Genomic DNA, 19,110 nt, shown 5'->3' with positions numbered 1-19,110 from the left:
TACATTGATTTTCACTGCTTGCCTTTTTCCAGTAAATAGTGTTAAATGCATTTTTAAAAAGTGAGTGCTCTCATATATCATTGCTGATGGTGAGTTGGAGGATTTGCTGTTTTACAACATGTGCTCCCCAAGCCCCAACTTCAATCTACTGAAAAACTTTATTTAAGAACCTTGAGCATGTGCGGCTGACTCCCATCACATCCTGCCAGACTTGTGTATGTACAATCCAGAATGGAATCTAGGTGGACTCAGATGGAGGTAGGTGAGAGTGTGATCGAGGCAACTTGAGACCATATTTGAAGAAAGAAATACAATCAAGACTTGCATTTATATAGCGCCTTTCATGACCACCGGATGTCTCGAAGCGCATTACAGCCAATGAAGTACTTTTGGAGTGTAGTCACTGTTGTAATGTGGGAAATGCGGCAGTCAACTTGCGCACAGCAAGCTCCCACAAACAGCAATGTGATAATGACCAGATAATCTGCTTTTGTTACGTTGATTGAAGGATAAATATTGGCCAGGACAACTGGGGATAACTTCCCTGCTCTTTGAAATAGTGCCATGGATCTTTTACGTGCACCTAAGGGGGCAGACAGGGCTTCAGTTTAAGGTTTCATCCGAAAGACGGCACCTCCAACAGTGCAGCACTCTCTCAGCACTGCACTGGAGTGTCAGCCTAGATTTTTGTGCTCCAAGTTCCTGGAGTGGGACTCGAACCCACAACCTTCTGACTGAGGCGAGAATGCCACCCACTGAGCCACAGCTGAAAAGGTCGAAGTTCACATGCTATTCTGCCATTAAAATACGGACTGGACACTTGATAAGAAAAGGCAGTCGGCCAGCTTGGTACTGGACAAGCGACCTAGAGCAGGTGCCGGGAAAGCCAGAAATCTCCCCTGCAACAGGACTTCTTTCTCTCTAATTGCCCTCTGCATTGTTCAACAGATTCAGCCTCTCTTTCCCGCACCCAACATCAGCTATTTGGATCCATCTACTATTTTCCCCCCCCACCCCCCCCCCCCCGCCATAAGGTCTTCTCTCTCATTTCGTTCTCTCCCATTTTCCCTTCTCGCCCCAGCTCTCTCTTTCTTTGTCCATCTCTGCTGCTTTCTCTCCCACAACAACAGCAACAACTTGGGTTTATATCGCACCCATAGTGCAGACAAAAACATACCAAGGTGCTTCACAGGGGTGCAAGGGGAAAAAATCGACACCTAGACATAGAAGGGAGTATTAGGAAGGGGTGTCCAAAGCTTGCTTTTTTTTATTGCCCATCCCTAGTTGCCCTTGAGAAGAAGGTGGTAGTGAGACCTCTTCTTGAACCGCTGCAGTCGATGAGGCGAAGGTATTCCCACAGTGCTGTTAGATAGTGAGTTCCAGGAGTTGATCCGGTGATGATGAAGGAACAGTCAATATAGGAACAGGAACAGGAAGAGGCCATTGAGCCCCTCGAGCCCGTTCCGCCATTCAATGGGATCGTAGCTGATCTGGCCACACTCGATCAGCTCCGCTGGGCAGGCCACATAGTGCACATGCCAGACACGAGACTCCAAAAGCAAGCGCTCTACTCGGAACTCGTCCACGGCAAACGAGCCAAAGGTGGGCAGAGGAAACATTACAAGGACACCCTCAAAGCCTCCCTGATAAAGTGCGACATCCCCACCGACGCCTGGGAGTCCCTGGCCATAGACCGCCCTAAGTGGAGGAAGTGCATTCGGGAGGACGTTGAGCTCCTCGAGTCTAGTCGCCGAGAGCATGCAGAAATCAAGCGCAGGCAGCGGAAGGAGTGCGGCAAACCAGTCCCACCCACCCTTACCCTCAACGACTGTCTGTCCGACCTGTGACAGAGTCCGTGGCTCTCGTATTGGATTGTTCAGCCACCTAAGAACTCATGCTAAGAGTGGAAGCAATTCTTCCTCGATTCCGAGGGACTGCCTATGATGATGATGATGATGATGAGCTGATCTGCGACCTAACACCATATACCTGCCTTGGGGCCCATATCCCTAACTACCTTTAGATAACAAAAAGCTATCAACCACAGATTTAAAATTAACAATTGACCCAGCATCAATTGCCATTTGCAGAAGAGAGTTCCAAACTTCTACCGCCCTTTGTGTGTAGAAGTCTTTCCTAATTTCACTCCTGAAAGGTCTGGCTCTAATTTTTAAACTATGCCCCCCTTGTCCTAGACTCCTCAACCAGCGGAAATAGTCTCTCTCTCTCTCTACCCTATCTGTTCCCCTTAATATCCCTGAAAACTTTGATCAGATCAGCCCTTAACCTGCTAAATTCCAGGCAACACAACCCTAGTCTCCTCGTAATTTAACCCCAGGAGTCCGGGTATTTGGATACCTTGTTTTGCTGGAACATGAATGGGGAGAAAGGTTTTGTATAATATGATCGGTGAGTTGGAAAAGTTGAAGGTAACCAATTGGAACGGGGAGAAGCGCTAACGAGGAGGAGGGAAATTGCCAGACAGACAGGATGGTCGCAGTGTGGGTGGCAGACTAAAATGCACGTGTCTGATGCGGTACATTTTATTATAAAAAGATTAAAATGACAGTGCGAGAGCAAGCCATGCTTGAACAGCGGCACTTCCATCAAATGATGATGGGTCTGATCTGACCTGGAATGAGCGTGCTCAGTTAGTTACAGCTAGATCTGATCCGATAAAATGAGCAAGACTTAAGCTTGCCCTCTGGACGCTGGGGATTTCAAGACCCGGGCAGTTTTCAGAAAAATCGCTCGTTAACATTTGCTTCTAGATTTTTCTCGTGTTAATTAAAGGAACATGCCATCGCCAGTGAGCTCCCAGGTGCTAAAGTCAGAGCACCAGGAAGGCTCATCTCAAACATAATAAAGCCACGTGGCCCGAGACTTTGCCACAAAAAATTTAACAAAATCGTCACGTTTCTCACCGGCCCACTGCAGCGCCGACCGTTGTAAATGCAGCAATTAAAGGGCAGCATTTAATATTGTGCCTGAATACTCCTGATGTGTACTCAGTTGTGTCCTCGCTAGTCTGTTCTTTCCAATGAAACATTAATGAATTGGGGGCTGCAGTCCGCAAAAAATTAATGTATTTTTATTGATTTTACTGCTGATTTTTCCTCCCCCCATGATTTTTTCCTCCTCTCTCCTCTATTTCCCCCTCTCTCTCTCCCCCCCTCTCTCTCCCCCCCTCTCTCTCCCCCCCTCTCTTATTCCCCCTCTCTGTTATTCCCCCTCTCTCTTATTCCCCCCTCTCTTATTTCCCCCTCTCTTATTTCCCCCCTCTCTTATTTCCCCCTCTCTTATTTCCCCCTCTCTTATTTCCCCCCTCTCTTATTTCCCCCCTCTCTTATTTCCCCCCTCTCTTATTTCCCCCCCCTCTCTTATTCCCCCCTCTCTTAGTCCCCCTCTCTATTCCCCCCTCTCTATTCCCCCCTCTCTAATTCCCCCCTCTCTTATTCTCCCATCTCTTATTTCCCCCCCTTCTCTTATTCCCCCCCTTCTCTTATTCCCCCCCTTCTCTTATTCCCCCCCTTCTCTTATTCCCCCCCTTCTCTTATTCCCCCCCTTCTCTTATTCCCCCCCTTCTCTTATTCCCCCCCTTCTCTTATTCCCCCCCTTCTCTTATTCCCCCCCTTCTCTTATTCCCCCCCTTCTCTTAATCCCCCCCTTCACTTAATCCCCCCCTTCTCTTATTCCCCCCCCCTCTCTTATTCCTCCCCCTCTTTCTTTCCTCCCCCTCTCTCTCTTTTTCCCGCCTCCCTCTCTCTATTTCCCCTCCTCTTTCCTCTGCTCTCCCGCTGGGGCCTAATTCTATTGACACTGGCAGCCCGTCTAACTGGGCATTTTTCACGTGAGACGGTGAATGTTGGTAGGGTATGTGAGTATGGGGAACCTCACTGCCGAGTGCAATCCTGTTCTCAACAACACGTACACTTTCCAGTCGGATTGCAATCCGGAGTGCAAATCGTGGATGATTTATTTTTTCCTTCTTGGCCAGGAGCACATAGTTGTCATGCCTCAGCTGCCGCCTCTTCTGAGAACAGACACCTCAGCAGGAACTGAATTGAATCTTCTGGCTTGTGCAGCTTAGTACTACACCCGCTTGCGCAGTTGCCCACTAACCCTTCGGAGAGTTGGGAAATGGGCAATTTGTTCGGGTGTATGCTAATGTAACAGGCCATGCTTGTGTCGAATGCAGTTGGAAGCTTCAAGTCACAAGTCACTGAACCAGACTGTTCGCAACCTAGGCCGTGAAAAGAGATTCTGACCACATATCCGCGACATAGCTAAAACCGCCTTTTTCCACCTCCGTAACATCGCCCATCTCCGCCCCTGCCTCAGCTCATCTGCTGCTGAAACCCTCATCCATGCCTTTGTTACCTCTAGACTTGACTACTCCAATGCATTCCTAGCTGGCCTCCCACATTCTACCCTATGTAAACTTGAGGTCATCCAAAACTCGGCAGCCCATGTCCTAACTCGCACCAAGTCTCGCTCATCCATCACCCCTGTGCTCGCCGACCTATATTGGCTCCCAGTTAAGCAATGCCTCGGAGTTCAAAATTCTCACCCTTGTTTACAAATCTCTCCATGGCCACGCCCCCTCCCTATCTCTGTAATCTCCTTCAGCCTCACAACCCCCCTAAGATGTCTGCGCTCCCCAAATTCTGTCCCCTTGAGCATCCCTGATTATAATTGCTCAACCATTGGTGGTCGTGCCTTCTGTTGCCTGGGCCCCAAGCTCTGGAATTCCCTGCCTAAACCTCTCCGCCTCTCTACCCCTCTTTCCTCCTTTTAAGACGCTCCTTAAAACCTACTTCTTTCCTGCCCTAGTATCTCCTTATGGGGCTCGGTGTCAAATTTTGTTTGATAACGCTTTGGAACGTTTCACTATTTTAATGGCGCTATATAGATACAAGCTGTTGTATCATTTAATCTTTTCACGTTCAGACTTGTGTGGGAGGTGGTGCCTCTGTGCGCAGTGTTGCGGGGTGGTAGTTTTGAGGGTCAGCAGCTGAAATTCGCCACATGGCGAGTGAGTTTCTGATCTTGCCCTCGGGGTCAGCAGGGCAGGGGCATCACCCCTATCTGCTCTCGCACACCCCCTTGTGGCACTTGAAAAGAGACAACGGTTGAGAGCCAAGACTGAGGCCGACCTGCTATCTTGCCCTGCGATGCCCAAATTGTCAACTCGGTCCCACAACCTGCAGTGCGCACGTGATCCCGGGTGATTTTTGAAGTCGGTCTGTCAATGATTAGATCGTCACGGTGAAACCGAAGATGTTTAGCAGAGGAAAGTATACTTTAAGAGTACATGTAACAGGAATAGTTGATTAACCAGCGAGCACCTTTGTTTAATGAGGACTTCTGTTGTAATAACTATGGGACTGTAAGTTGTCCATTTTGCCATTGTTTCTGGAGTCATAGTTGCCTTCTCTTTAAGCTGGCAGTAAACCTGTTGTACCAATTATTGGAGATGCCAAAAAATGTCACATAATATATTTCGCTTTAAACTGAAATCTTCTTAGGCAGTCCCTCGCAGTCGGGAATGACTTGCTTCCACACTAATCAGTTCTCAGGTGACTGAAGAGTTCAATGCAGGACCTTCAGTCTCTGCCACAGGTGGGGCAGAAAGTGGTTGGAGGGACGGGTGGGTGGAGAGCTTGGGTTGTCGTGCGCTCCTTCCGCTGTATGCGCTTGGCTTCCGCGTGCTGCTGGCGAAGAGACTCGAGGTGTTCGGCGCCTTCCCGGATGCTTCTCTTCCACTTTGAGCGGGCTTGGGCCAGTGACTCCCAGGTGTCGGTGGGGATGTTGTATTTTATCAAGGAGGCTTTCAGGGTGTCCTTGGAAGCGTCTCCTCTGCCCACCTGCGGCTCGCTTGCCGTGTCGGCGCTCCGAGTAGAGCGCGTGCTTTGGGAGTCTAGTATCGGGCATGTGGATGATGTGGCCTGTCCATCGGAGCTGATCGAGCGTGTAATAGAACTCGTGTAAAGTTACACTCGCATGTAAACTGTAATCGAACTTTAAGTGCCCCAAAAAAAGGAACAGCGGAGTTTTAAAATGCTGATAACAGAGAAACATAAACACAGCTGGTACCAGGCGAACTATAAATTAAAGCCATTTCCTCCTCACTTTACAAAATGTTCCGTTCATTTTATCTTGTATTGTTGCTAGCTGTAAGTAAGTACATTAAAGGGCAGAGAGTTGTATCCTGCAATTTTGTCAAAAGCTCAATTTAATTGCACCACCTCAGGATCGTATGTGAGACACTATTTGTGCCTTTTTAATGCATTTTGTTTTTAAATCAGTAAAGTATGCTTTGTATTGGGCACATAATATAATTTCACCTTTCGTGAAAGCATTTGATCATTACAAATTATGGATTAGGCATGTCATTTGATACGCTTCGGGCTTTTTATGTTGTATAATATTTTAAATGTTTGAATGCTGAATCCGTTTTGGTACTTTTTAAAAACCGTTGCATGCTCTGAGCAATAAGAGTCTGCAGGGTAAAGAAGCAACCAAATATAAATACAGCTTGAATGGTGGAAAAGTGAAAATTGCACATTTAAAAGAAAGCAGCTGCCGATTTAAAGAAAAATATCGAACTTCTCATGGAATAGCGTGCTCGCATTTGCTGTCTCATTTGGATGAACTCGTGTTCTGCACTCAGTCCTTGGGAAAAATGCAAAGAAGTGTCTGGAATCGAAGGTTGCCTTCATGTGGAACAGAACTGGCGTCCTGAAGCTTTGAGTCCTGGCAGCATACGAGTCGATCCTGTTCTTTTAGCCCTCCCCGGTACCTCCCAATACGGCAGATACGCCTGCACTTTGTCAGCCAGAGGAGAGTTAGTACGTGCAATCTGTGAGAATACAGAGAGAGGTTGAGACATCCTCGGAGAATTGATTTCCGAGACTTGACATTTAATTTACACGTGTGCAAGGGTTGCACCTGTTTGACGAGTGGCCTGCTCTTCTGTGCTGTCAATTCTTCAGATTTTTTGGGGAGGGGCTCCTAATTGATCGGAACCGATGGCAGTGGTTTTCTCTTGGCTGCTTGCACAAGAGGCCTCTGCATCACTGGGATCAATTAAACAGTCTCCAGAAAGCATTTGTACTAAATCCCCAGCATCGTAGCTGGCCGGCAGTGTGCAGGGGGCATGACCTTACTGAGTTTAGCTTGACTGGAAAATTTGCTTCCCTTGTTTACGCAATTCTCTCATACGAGGCAGATTGTGGATGAAATGTAGACATTTACAAGACACTGGAGAGCCTGAACATGCCAATACCTTTTTTGTTTGAGGACCATTTATTTTCCATTGCTAATTTTTTTTTTGGAAGTTTAGTTTGATCTCTTTCCTCCTTTTAAGACGCTCCTTAAAACCTACCGCTCTGAACAAGCCCTGTCCTAATATCTCTTTTTGCGTGGCTCGGTGTCAAATATTGTTTGATGATGCTCCTGTGAAGCACCTTGGGACATTTTACTATGTTAAAGGCGCTGTATATAAAGGTCCCACTCCAGGGACTTGAACACACAAAAAAATCTAGGCTGGCACTCCAGTGCAGTGCTGAGGGAGCTGCACTGTCTGAGGTGCCGTCTTTCGGATGAGATGTTAAACCGAGGCCCCGTCTGCGCTTTCAGGTGGACATAAAAGATCCCGTTGCGTTATTTCAAAGAAGAGCAGGGGAGTTATCCCTGGTGACCTGGGCCAATATTTATCCCTCAATCAACAAGACGAAAAAAATAGATTATCTGCTCATTATCACATTGCTGTTTGTGGGAGCTTGCTGTGCACAAATTAGCTGCTGCATTTCCCACATTGCAGCAGTGACCACACTCCAAAAGTACTTCGTTGGCTGTAGAGTGGTCATGAAAGGCGCTATATAAATCCAAGTCTTTCTTTCTTTCGTCATTCCCCACATTTTTGATCTCCCTGTTTTGCTGCTTGTCCTGATTAAGCAGGCAGATAGTCAACTTGGTCCGCAGATCTCGATTGATGCAACCCCTTTAGCTCGCTGCTGCAAGGTGGGTGACACTGTCTTGGGTGATTCATAACGAGATCCACTCTGCATCTCTCTCTGATAGCAAGGCTGAGATCATAAGCCCACGGCATCCTATTATTCCTTGACAATCGCTGGAGCAACTACTTCTGGTGCCTAATCAGGTCACGTAAGCAAACATTTTTATGTCAACTTGACTGGAAACTAAATCCAGTTACTTGATCACGTAGTGTTAATGCATATTATCAAATTATTAGGCAGCCAGCTTTAGTTGCCATGTTGTAACATTTGTTTGATTTTGAAATGTCTTAACAACTCTAATATATGAATAGGAACACAGGAACAGGAAACATAGAAACATAGAAAATAGGTGCAGGAGTAGGCCATTCGGCCCTTCGAGCCTGCACCGCCATTCAATAAGATCATGGCTGATAATTCCCTCAGTACCCCTTTCCTGCTTTCTCTCCATACCCCTTGATCCCCTTAGCCGTAAGGGTCATATCTAACTCCCTCTTGCATATATCCAATGAACTGGCATCAACAACTCTCTGCGGCAGGGAATTCCATCGGTTAACAACTCTCTGAGTGAAGAAGTTTCTTCTCATCTCAGTCCTAAATAGCCTACCCCTTATCCTTAGACTATGTCCCCTGGTTCTGGACTTCCCCAACATCGGGAACATTCTTCCCGGATCTAACGTGTCCAGTCCCGTCAGAATCTTATATGTTTCTATGAGATCCCCTCTCATCCTTCTAAACTCCAGTGAATAAAGGCCCAGTTGATCCAGTCTCTCCTCATATGACAATCCAGCCATCCCTGAAATCAGTCTGGTGAACCTTCGCTGCACTCCCTCAATAGCAAGAACGTTCTTCCTCAGATTAGGAGACCAAAACTGAACACAATATTCCAGGTGAGGCCTCACTCAGGCCCTGTACAACTGCAGTAAGACCTCCCTGCTCCTATACTCAAATCCCCTAGCTATGAAGGCCAACATACCATTTGCCGCCTTCATCGCCTGCTGTACCTGCATGCCCACTTTCAGTGACTGATGAACCATGACACCCAGGTCTTGTTGCACCTCCCCTTTTCCTAATCTGCCGCCATCCAGATAATATTCTGCCTTCGTGTTTTTGCCCCCAAAATGGATAACCTCACATTTATCCACATTATACTGCATCTGCCATGCATTTGCCCACGCACCTAACCTGTCCAAGTCACCCTGCAGCCTCTTAGCGTCCTCCTCACAGCACACACCGCCACCCAGTTTAGTGTCATCCGCAAACTTGGAGATATTACACTCAATTTCTTCATCTAAATCGTTAATGTATATTGTAAAGAGCTGGGGTCCCAGCACTGAGCCCTGCGGCACTCCACTAGTCACTGCCTGCCATTCTGAAAAGGACCCGTTTCTCCCGACTCTCTGCTTCCTGTCTGGTGGAGGAGGCCATTTAGCCCCTCAAGCCTGTTCTGCCATTCAATGAGATCATGGCTGTCCCATATCCCTTACTACCTTTGGTTAACAAAAATCTATCAATCTCACATTGACCCAGCATCAAGTGCCTTTTGTGGAAGAGGGTTCCAAACTTCTTGCTATTGAGGGAGTGCAGCGAAGGTTCACCAGACTGATTCCCGGGATGGCGGGACTGACCTATCAAGAAAGACTGGATCAACTGGGCTTGTATTCACTGGAGTTCAGAAGAATGAGAGGGGACCTCATAGAAACATATAAAATTCTGACGGGGTTAGACAGGTTAGATGCAGGAAGAATGTTCCCAATGTTGGGGAAGTCCAGAACCAGGGGTCACAGTCTAAGGATAAGGGGTAAGCCATTTAGGACCGAGATGCGGAGGAACTTCTTCACCCAGAGAGTGGTGAACCTGTGGAATTCTCTACCACAGAAAGTTGTTGAGGCCAATTCACTAAATATATTCAAAAAGGAGTTAGATGAGGTCCTTACTGCTAGGGGGATCAAGGGGTATGGCGAGAAAGCAGGAATGGGGTACTGAAGTTGAATGTTCAGCCATGAACTCATTGAATGGCGGTGCAGGCTAGAAGGGCCGAATGGCCTACTCCTGCACCTATTTTCTATGTTTCTATGTTTCTTCTGCCCTTTGTGTGTGGAAGTGTCCCCTAACTTCACTCCTGAAAGGCCTGGCCCCCTAGCCCGAGGCTCCCCAACCAGCGGAAATAGTGTATGTACACATCCTTGAAAGATATTTAGAAAAGCCCATATTGTTAGTAACTAAGTGATAAATACATAGAGAGCAATGGATACTTATTACATGGCAGTAGTTTCAACAAGAAGTTCCGACGATCTCCACAGTAAGATCAAGAGTCAAAGTGTTTGTCTCATCTGAGTCTCAAGATAAGGTTACAGCCAAAAAAATCATTTCCACGTACATATTTTTAAAAAAATAGATGGCGCAATATTCCATATAATCTGGAATGAAAAGCTGGTATCCATAATGGTGACCATGAAACTACCGGATTGTTGTAAAAACCCATCTCTTAGAGAAGGAAATCTGCCGTCCTTACCCGGTCTGACCTCTACATGCGACTCCAGACCACACTGCAATGTGGTTGATTCTTATCTGCCCTCTGAAATGGCCCAACGAGCCACTTGGTTGTACCAAACCGCTACAAAGAAGTATACCAAGAATAGTTCAACCACATGGACTGCAGCGGTTCAAGAAGGCGGCTCACCACCACCTTCTCGGGGGCAATTAGGGATGGGCAATAAATGCTGGCCTTGCCAGCGACGCCCACATCCCAGGAACAAATAAAAACAAAAATTGCGGAGAAAGTGCTATTCTGATTTTCAATGTTTTTTCCTTTCAACTGGTGGCATAGTGAACATAAGCAGGGATGTGGGACACACAGAAAGATTAAGGATTGCAATATATGATTATCTTGAGCGCATCAAGTGATACTTCACAGCTGATTACCTGGAAATAGCACTGTGATTAGATAATCATACACCATTTCATACATTTTAGCATACTACTTAAACCTAATGGTTGGGAAAAGTTTGTCATTGCACAATGGAAAAAAAAGATACCGAACAGGATTATTAGATAGACTATACAGTTTTCAAGACATTCTTTAACTCTTGCTTTATATTAGTGCTCCTTCCCCTTAAATTGAGTTTCTCTTCAAGGAAACAGAATTTCCAAATATTTGTCAATGATATAACGAGAAGTAAAAGGACGGAGAACGCAGTATTACAAGTTAGAATACATGTCTAGTCTGGGAATTGGAGTAATGACTGTGGCAATATTTTATTTTCACCCTTTCTATACTAGAGATGTCTATTATAATTATTTAGCAGGCACAATATTTGTTCCGCTATCAACATTGCTTTCCTAGTGCAGGCCCTACTTTTCTTCCAGTGCTTGGACTAAAGAAAGACCTGCATTTATATTGCACCTTTCACAACCACTGGACGTCTTAAAGCACTTTACAGCCAATGAAGTACTTTTTGGATTGTAGTCAATGGGGGAAACGCGGCAACCAATTTGAACACAGCAAGCTCCCACAAACAGCAATGTGATAATGACCAGATCATCTGTTTTTTTAAATAATGTTGATTGAGGGATAAATATTGGCCAGGACTCCAGGGATAACTTCCCTTGCTCCTGTTCGAGATAGTTCCATGGGATCTTTTTAACGTCCATCTGAGCGGGCAAACGGGGCCTCGGTTTGACGTCTCATCCGAAAGACGGCACCTCCGACAGTGCAGCGCTCCCTCAGTACTACACTGGGAATGTCAGCCTAGATTTTGTGCCCAAATCTCTGGAGTGGGACTTGAACTCACAACCTTCTGACTCCGAGGCAAGGGTGCTGCCCACTGAGCCATAGCTGACATTGATGAGTACCATTATCAGTGAGGGTAATCTTTAAGTTTATCGACACTGGATGACTTCAATGTGTTACTTCAGTAAAAGACTCTACATTGCATAGCATAGTGATACAATAGTTTGGCTGCTTACTGGTAACGTTGTATTTCAGCTATGGCAGTGATTGTGTTTAAGACAATGCTGGTCTTTTCCTTGATTGATTTTTTTCCCTTCAATTAATGACTGTCTTTGGAAGCAGAACTATGCCGTGCCCAAGGCTCACTAATGAAATCTAAACTCTCGGTGCCCTCTCACATCAAACAACATTTCCAATCTTTTCACGTTCAACCTGATCCTCTTGGAGTGAAGTCTGCTGAATTCGAGACAACTGTGGTGTTGAAGCCCCTCTTGGGTCTAGGCTGAGTGCATTAAACTTGCCACCCCGATGACATCAGTCATAGACGATTGTTGTCATCATTCTCTTGGTTATGGAGCAAGTTACAGATTCACACAACCTATAAACTGTGGGACTCAGCCTCATAGATTTCGACCAACTGCATTGAGGCCAGTCCAGATACTTAGCATAGGAAGTATTGGTGATGATATGTTGTGCTCGTGCCAGAAGATGACAGAAGGGCAGAAGGGTCATAATGAGCCAATAGTTATTTGCTTTCTTCATCAGCATGTGTATTTTAATAGTAATAGAGTAGTTCTTGGGCACTATTCCAAATTGGGTTTGAATCGTCTAGTACAAACTTACATAGGATTACAGAGGATATGCGGCACATAAACAGGCCATTCGGCCCAACTAGTCCCTGCCGGTACTTGTGCTCCCCTCGTACCTCCTCCCATCTTTCCTCATCTAACTCTTATCAGCATAACTCTCTATTCCCTTCTCCCTCATGTGCTTATCCAGCCTCCCCTTAAATGCATCTATACTATTTGTTTCCTTCCTTTAAATAAGGAGACCAAAACTATACACAGTACTCCAGGTGTGACCTGACCAATACCCTGTACAGTTGTAGCAGGACTTCTTTGTTTTTATACTCTAGCCCCCTTGCAATAAAGGTCAATATTCCATTTGCCTTCCTGATCATTTGCTGTACCTGCATACTAACTTTTTGTGTTTCATGCACAAGGACCCCCAGGACCCTCTGTACTGCAGCACTTTGCAACTTTTCTCCATTTAAATTATAATTTGCTTTTCTATTATTTCTGCCAAAGGGGATAACGTGACATTTTCCCACATTATACTCCATCTGCTAAATTTTTTCCCGCTCATTTAACCTGTCTATATCCCTTTGCAGATTTGTTGTGTCCTGCTTATGATTTGCTTTCCCATCCATCTTTGTATCATCAGCAAATTTGGCTACATTACACTCGGTCCCTTCATCCAAGTCATTAATATAGATTGTAAATAGTTAAGGACCCGGCACTGATCCCCGCGACACCCCACTAGTTACTGTTTGCCAACCGGGAAATTACCCATTTAACCCAACTCTCTGTTTTCTGTTAGTTAGCCAATCCTCTATCTATGCTAATATATTACCCCCAACCCCGTGAACTTTTTCTTGTGCAGTAACCTTTTATGTGGCACCTTATCCAATTCCTTCTGGAAATCCAAATACATCACATCTACTGATTCGCCCTTATCCACCCTGCTCGTTACATCCTCAAAGAACTCCAGCAAATTTGTCAAACATGATTTCCCTTTCATAAAACCATGCTGACTCTGCTTGATTGAATTTTGCTTTTCCCAATGTCCTGCTACTTCCTTAATAATGGACTCCAACATTTTCCCAACCACTGATGTTAGGCTAACTGGTCGATCGTTTCCTGCTTTCGGTCTGCCTCCTTTTTTAAATAGGGGCATTACATTTGCGGTTTTCCAATCTGCTGGGACCGCCCCAGAATCCAAGGAATTTTGGTAGATTGCAACCAATGCATCTACTATCTCTGCAGCCACTTCTTTTAAGACCCTAGGATGTAAGCCATCAGGTCCAGGGGACTGGACTGGTCTGCCTTTAGTCCCATTATTTTACCGAGCATTACTTCTTGAATGATAGTAATTGTATTAAGTTATGCTCTTCCACACACATGGAAACACCCTATCTACTCTATCAAAACCTTTCAGAATTTTAAAGACCTCTATTAGGTCACCCCTCAGCCTGCTCTTTTCAAGAGAAAAGAGACCCAGCCTATCCATCCTTTCCTGATGGGTATACCCTCGCATTTCTGGTATCGTCCTTGTAAATCTTCTCTGCACCCTCTCCAGTGCCTCTATATCCTTTTTATAATATGGCGACCAGTATTACACGCAGTATTCCAAGTGTGATCTAACCAAGGTTCGATACAAGTTTAGCATAAGGTATTGAGTGGAGCTTTGATTGCCCAGCCTATTTACCCATGTTCGTGGCTATCTATACATCTGATACGAGTCCAATCATATCATTTTTCTACACTTGGCTGCAAGAAGCTTTGGGTCAAGTGGGGTCATGAGTCAGGTCCGTTAGGATTCTTGCTCATATTTGCCAATTTTAGTTATCCGCTCCATTATGGCGGATAACAGAGGTTCTACTGTATTCAAAAGGAAAGGCTGATATAACTATTGATTTATTACAATTTTCCTGCTGCAATATACTTCCATTCAACTGTTTGGATAGAATTGGGTTAATATTATAGAAATAAAAGTGACTAAGGTTTAATTTCAGATGCAGTAAAAACTGTAGCTGAGATGTCTGTTGAAGCGAGATGGAAGGATCTGTGTGTCCCGAGTAATGATATGTTGTTGTGTTTGGACATTTTGGACATGTCAGATGTGACTCAGTGGGTAGTACCCTCGCCTCTGAGTCAGAAGGTTGTGGGTTCAAGGCCCACTCCAGAGACTCAAGCACATAAATCTAGGCTGACACTCGAGTGCAGTGCTGAGGGAGTGCTGCACTGTCGGAGGTGCCGTCTTTCAGATGAGACGTTAAACCGAGGCCCCGTCTGCTCTTTTGGGTGGACCTAGAAGAGCCCATGGCACTATTTCGAAGAAGAGCAGGGGAGTTATCCCGGTGTCCTGGCCAATATTTATCCCTCAAATCAACATCACTGAAACAGATTATCTGGGTCATTATCACATTGCTATGTGTGGGAGCTTGCTGTGCGCAAATGGGCTGCCACGTTTCCCACATTACAACAGTGACTGCACTCCAAAAGTACTTCATTGGCTGTAACGCTTTGAGACGTCCGGTGGTCATGAAAGGTGCTATAGAAATGCATGTCTGTCTTTGTGTTGCTTCTGCAGTTGAAGCTCCTTTTTGTGAGCTGTTGAGTTTTTGGATGTAGTGGAAATTTGCTGTGAGATTGAGGCACAGATTGTGCTCCAACAATTATCAGGCGATCTAATAGCAGCGAGGCATGTATTCAACTGGCAAGTGTTGTATTGCCGGTGAAGAATTGAGTTGGTGTTCCTATAACCGTTGGACTTGTTTTGTAAATGCAATACTTTGCATGTTCATTCTTGCATGAGGTGGCTGCTTCCTGCGCTCTAAGGCGCTGTTCGCTCCAGCCATCAAAGGAACTCAGAAATGAATAGTTCTTCAGGATGAGTAACAGGTAAGTAATGTACTCAGTGAGTGGTTGTCTAACTTACCTGTCGGCTAAAGTCAAAGGACATGTTATAGTGAGAACTGACTGTCGGGTTGAGGTTGAAAACCACAAGCCTATTAGTTGCAATTATTTCCATAGAAATTACCTTTTTTTTTCTCCATGACCGAACGTCCGTAATGTTTCTGGTGTAAAATGATTGCGTTATTTGAAGTAATAGTGCCGCTATTGCAGTTCCCCCCTCCCCAATCTCCTCCACCCCCACAAATTTACCAAGATGAACTATTTGCTTGAGAGCTTTTAAGCTCTGCCTTTGCACACAGAGGTGCAGCGAGAATGCAGTCTGCCCTAACCTTTATTCTGCAATTTGCCTCGATACCAGCAGTATCGCCTGTTGGGTGGTCGTTTTTTTTGTAGTGACATCAAAGGTGCTTTCGGAGACGTCTGTGGGCCTGGGTTGTCTGACCCTCGTATCTGATAAAGGTCACGCATAGACTAGAGGCCTTGAAGTGAGGGGTGGGGGGCTGGTGGAGGACAGATAGAGGAAGCTGGGTAATGCAAAAAGCGAGCTTAGATTTAGAAACTTCAGCCTGGCCTAGTCGAGGGACCTTGCAGTTGCCTGAGCATTGACGGTATCATCCGGTGACACGGGCAAAACAACCCGCTTGCCACAACACTCGTGGTGAAATATTTTCTGTTGTAAAAGTCTATTTATTTAACTGGCATTTACGTTTAGCGCAGTATTTGGTGTAAATTGCTATTAAATAGATACCTTTCCAACAGGACATTCACCAGAATTTGCTGTTCCGTTCGCAGAAATAACTCACACAAAAAGTGTAATTAATTTCTCAAATTCAAATCACGTAGGGGTAAAAATTTGACGTGCGGCTCCTTGGTGTGTGCGGGGGCACCTATCGTAAAGTTGCGCACTCCCAGTCTGCGATTTATCTTTTTCGTTCTGCCCATGGATGGAGAGTAACAGGCTGTGCAATGTGCACACCGGGTGCGCAGTCGGTCGGTATTTATTGTATTGCAGCCTTGGAGGGAATGTTTTGCCCAGCCTATGTTGTTGTAACGTCGGTTGCAGCAGTCTCTGTTTGTTTCCTGCTAAACACCGTTCACCAAAGGGATCGTTTCATCATCCTGTCAATAACCTCCGCCCACTGGGAGCTTTACATCAGGAATTTGGGCACACGCTTCGAGCGGGAGGGAAATCCCGGGGACTGCGCGTCCCAGTTTCTGATATGTGCCCCCTGATGGACGTAGCTCAGGACAATTCGTAAAATCACCCCTTCTAGCTCACCGTGGCTCAGTGGGTAGCACGCTCACCTCTGCATCAGAAGGTTGTGGGTTTAAGTCCCACTCCAGAGACTTGAGCACATAAATCTAGGCTGACACTCCCGGTGCAGTGCTGAGGGAGCGCTGCACCGTCGGAGGTGGAAGCTGGATCATTGAATAAATTTAAGGCAGAGGTAAACAGTTTCTGAGTCGATAACGGGTTATGGGGAGCGGGCAGGGAACTGGACCTGAGTCCATGATCGGATCAGCCATGATTGTATTAAATGGTGGAGCAGGCTCGAAGGGCCGTATGGCCTACTCCTGCTCCAATTTCTTATGTTCTTATGTCTTTCGGATGAGACGTTAAACCGAGGCACCGTCTGCTCTCTCAGGTGGACGTAAAAGATCCCATGGCACTATTTTGAAGAAGAGCAGGGGAGTTATCCCCGGTGTCCTGGCCAATATTTATCCCTCAATCAACATAACATAAACAGATGATCTGATCATTGTCACATTGATGTTTGTGGGAGCTTGCTGTACGCAAGTTGGCTGCTGCGTTTCCCACATAATAGTGACTATACTTTAAAAAAAGTACTTCATTAGCTGTAAAGCGCTTTGAAACATCTGGTGGTCGTGTAAAGTGTTATATAAATGCAAGTTTTTTTTTACATCAATTAGTGAGAAATCATGAAATCTGTTGCCTGATTTTTGACCGCCTTTGATTCAATCATGGTTACTGTTTCAATACAAAGGTGTAGTAAATATATGTGTAGTGTCCCTTGCCTCAAAATTGTTGTTGGCATTATTAGCGGGCAAACGGTTACCGTGCATGCCTGAAACTGCCGTCTGCTGTTTGAGTACAGACGTTAACCCTTTCATTTAAAATTAACTGGTACCTTCACTGAAATAGCAAATAATGTCAAATGAATGTGTTAAGCATTTAACCGGTTATGTTGACAACAGTAGTGTCCAGGCTTACAATCACAGGAGGTAATTTCAACCTAATCTGCCTAGCGCCAAACTTGATGACAACAACAACAACTTGTCGTTATATAGCGCCTTTTACATAGTAAACTGTGCCAAGGCACTTCACAGGAGTATTATGAGATTTAAAAAATTTGACATCGAGCTGCATAAGTAGAAATTAGGTCAAGGCTCGGTCAAAGAGGTAGGTTTTAAGGAGCGTCTTGAAGGTTTAGGCAGGATCGAGTTGGCCATTTCACACCCCGTCCCAACTTTACTCTGTATCGACTTCCATAGAAAGTAAAATCGGACGGAGCGTAAAATAGCAGAGGGGCCAACCCAAGCTGGTCAGTTTTCCGCTGGGTGCGCTGGATTAAAATGATCCCCATAGAATATTGCAGCGCCGAAGGAGGCCATTCCAGCCCATCGCTCCTGCTGCCCGCTCGCTGAAAGCACTGTCTATTTAGTCCCATAGCCCCGCCCTTTCCACTTCCCTTGTACGACTATTGTGGATTCTGCTTCAGCCGCGGTTTCTGGTCGGGGCATTCCATGTCCTAACCACCTTCTGCCCCTCCCTGCCAAAATCTTCATCCGATCCGCTTCCTTTCCTCCTTTGGCGGTGATCCTTAAAGTGTTTGAACCTCTGGTCACGCTATGGCAGTTTGGAGTCAGAGGGGTGAATCTTCACTTCTGCTGCCAGACGATAGTGGTCAGGATGTCTGTTTTACACCCGTCCGATTAACACTTCCGTTATAGCTGATCCACTCCCGCCTATTATTTTGCCCACTGGTAAAAGTGAAAATTCACCTCAGACAGTCATTGTTCTCAGAGGGTTGTAAATCTGTGGAATTCTCTGTCGCAGAGAGCTGTGGAGGCTGGGTCATTGAATATATCTAAAGCGGAGATAGACAGATTTTTGATCGATAAGGGAGTAAAGGGTTATGGGGAGCGGGCGGGGAAGTGGAGCTGAGTCCATGATCAGATCAGCCATGATCTTCTTGAATGGCGGAGCAGGCTCGAGGGGCCGAATGGCCGACTCCTGCTCCTATTTCTTATGTTGTTATGTTTAAACAAGCAACATTTAGGGTTGAACGGTTGCTGACATATCTCACTGATGTACCCAACATGCTGCACCTTTCGAGTGTTCTCCACCTATGGTTTCACAATCATAGCTGTGCCCACAAAATGGGACGTTTTGCTACGTTAAAGGCGCTTTCTAAATGCAATAAAACCAGAAAATGCTGGAAATACTCAGCGGGTCAGGCAGTATCTGTGGCGAGGAAGCAGGGTTAACGTTTCAGGTCGATGACCCTTCGTCAGAACTGGCGAATGTTCGAAATGAACAGATTCTTAAGGAGCGCTGAAAGGGGGAGCGGGGGAAAAGAACAAAAGGGAAGGTCTGTGATGGGGTGGAAGGCAGGAGAGATTAGAGAGACAAAAAGGA

At 45.7% G+C, this 19,110-nt stretch overlaps 1 protein-coding gene across 4 annotated transcripts in view; it reads left to right on the top strand.

The window, feature by feature from the left end:
• samd11 (sterile alpha motif domain containing 11) overlaps nt 1-19,110 on the top strand; it is a 338,469-nt gene that overhangs the window by 56,976 nt on the left and 262,383 nt on the right. The window lies entirely within an intron of this gene.

The sequence above is a fragment of the Pristiophorus japonicus genome, chromosome 18 (assembly GCF_044704955.1).
Source record: "Pristiophorus japonicus isolate sPriJap1 chromosome 18, sPriJap1.hap1, whole genome shotgun sequence".
NCBI classification, from domain to species: Eukaryota; Metazoa; Chordata; class Chondrichthyes; family Pristiophoridae; genus Pristiophorus; species Pristiophorus japonicus.
Note: the sequence above shows the minus strand (reverse complement) of the source record. Positions and strands in the feature narration are given on the sequence as shown.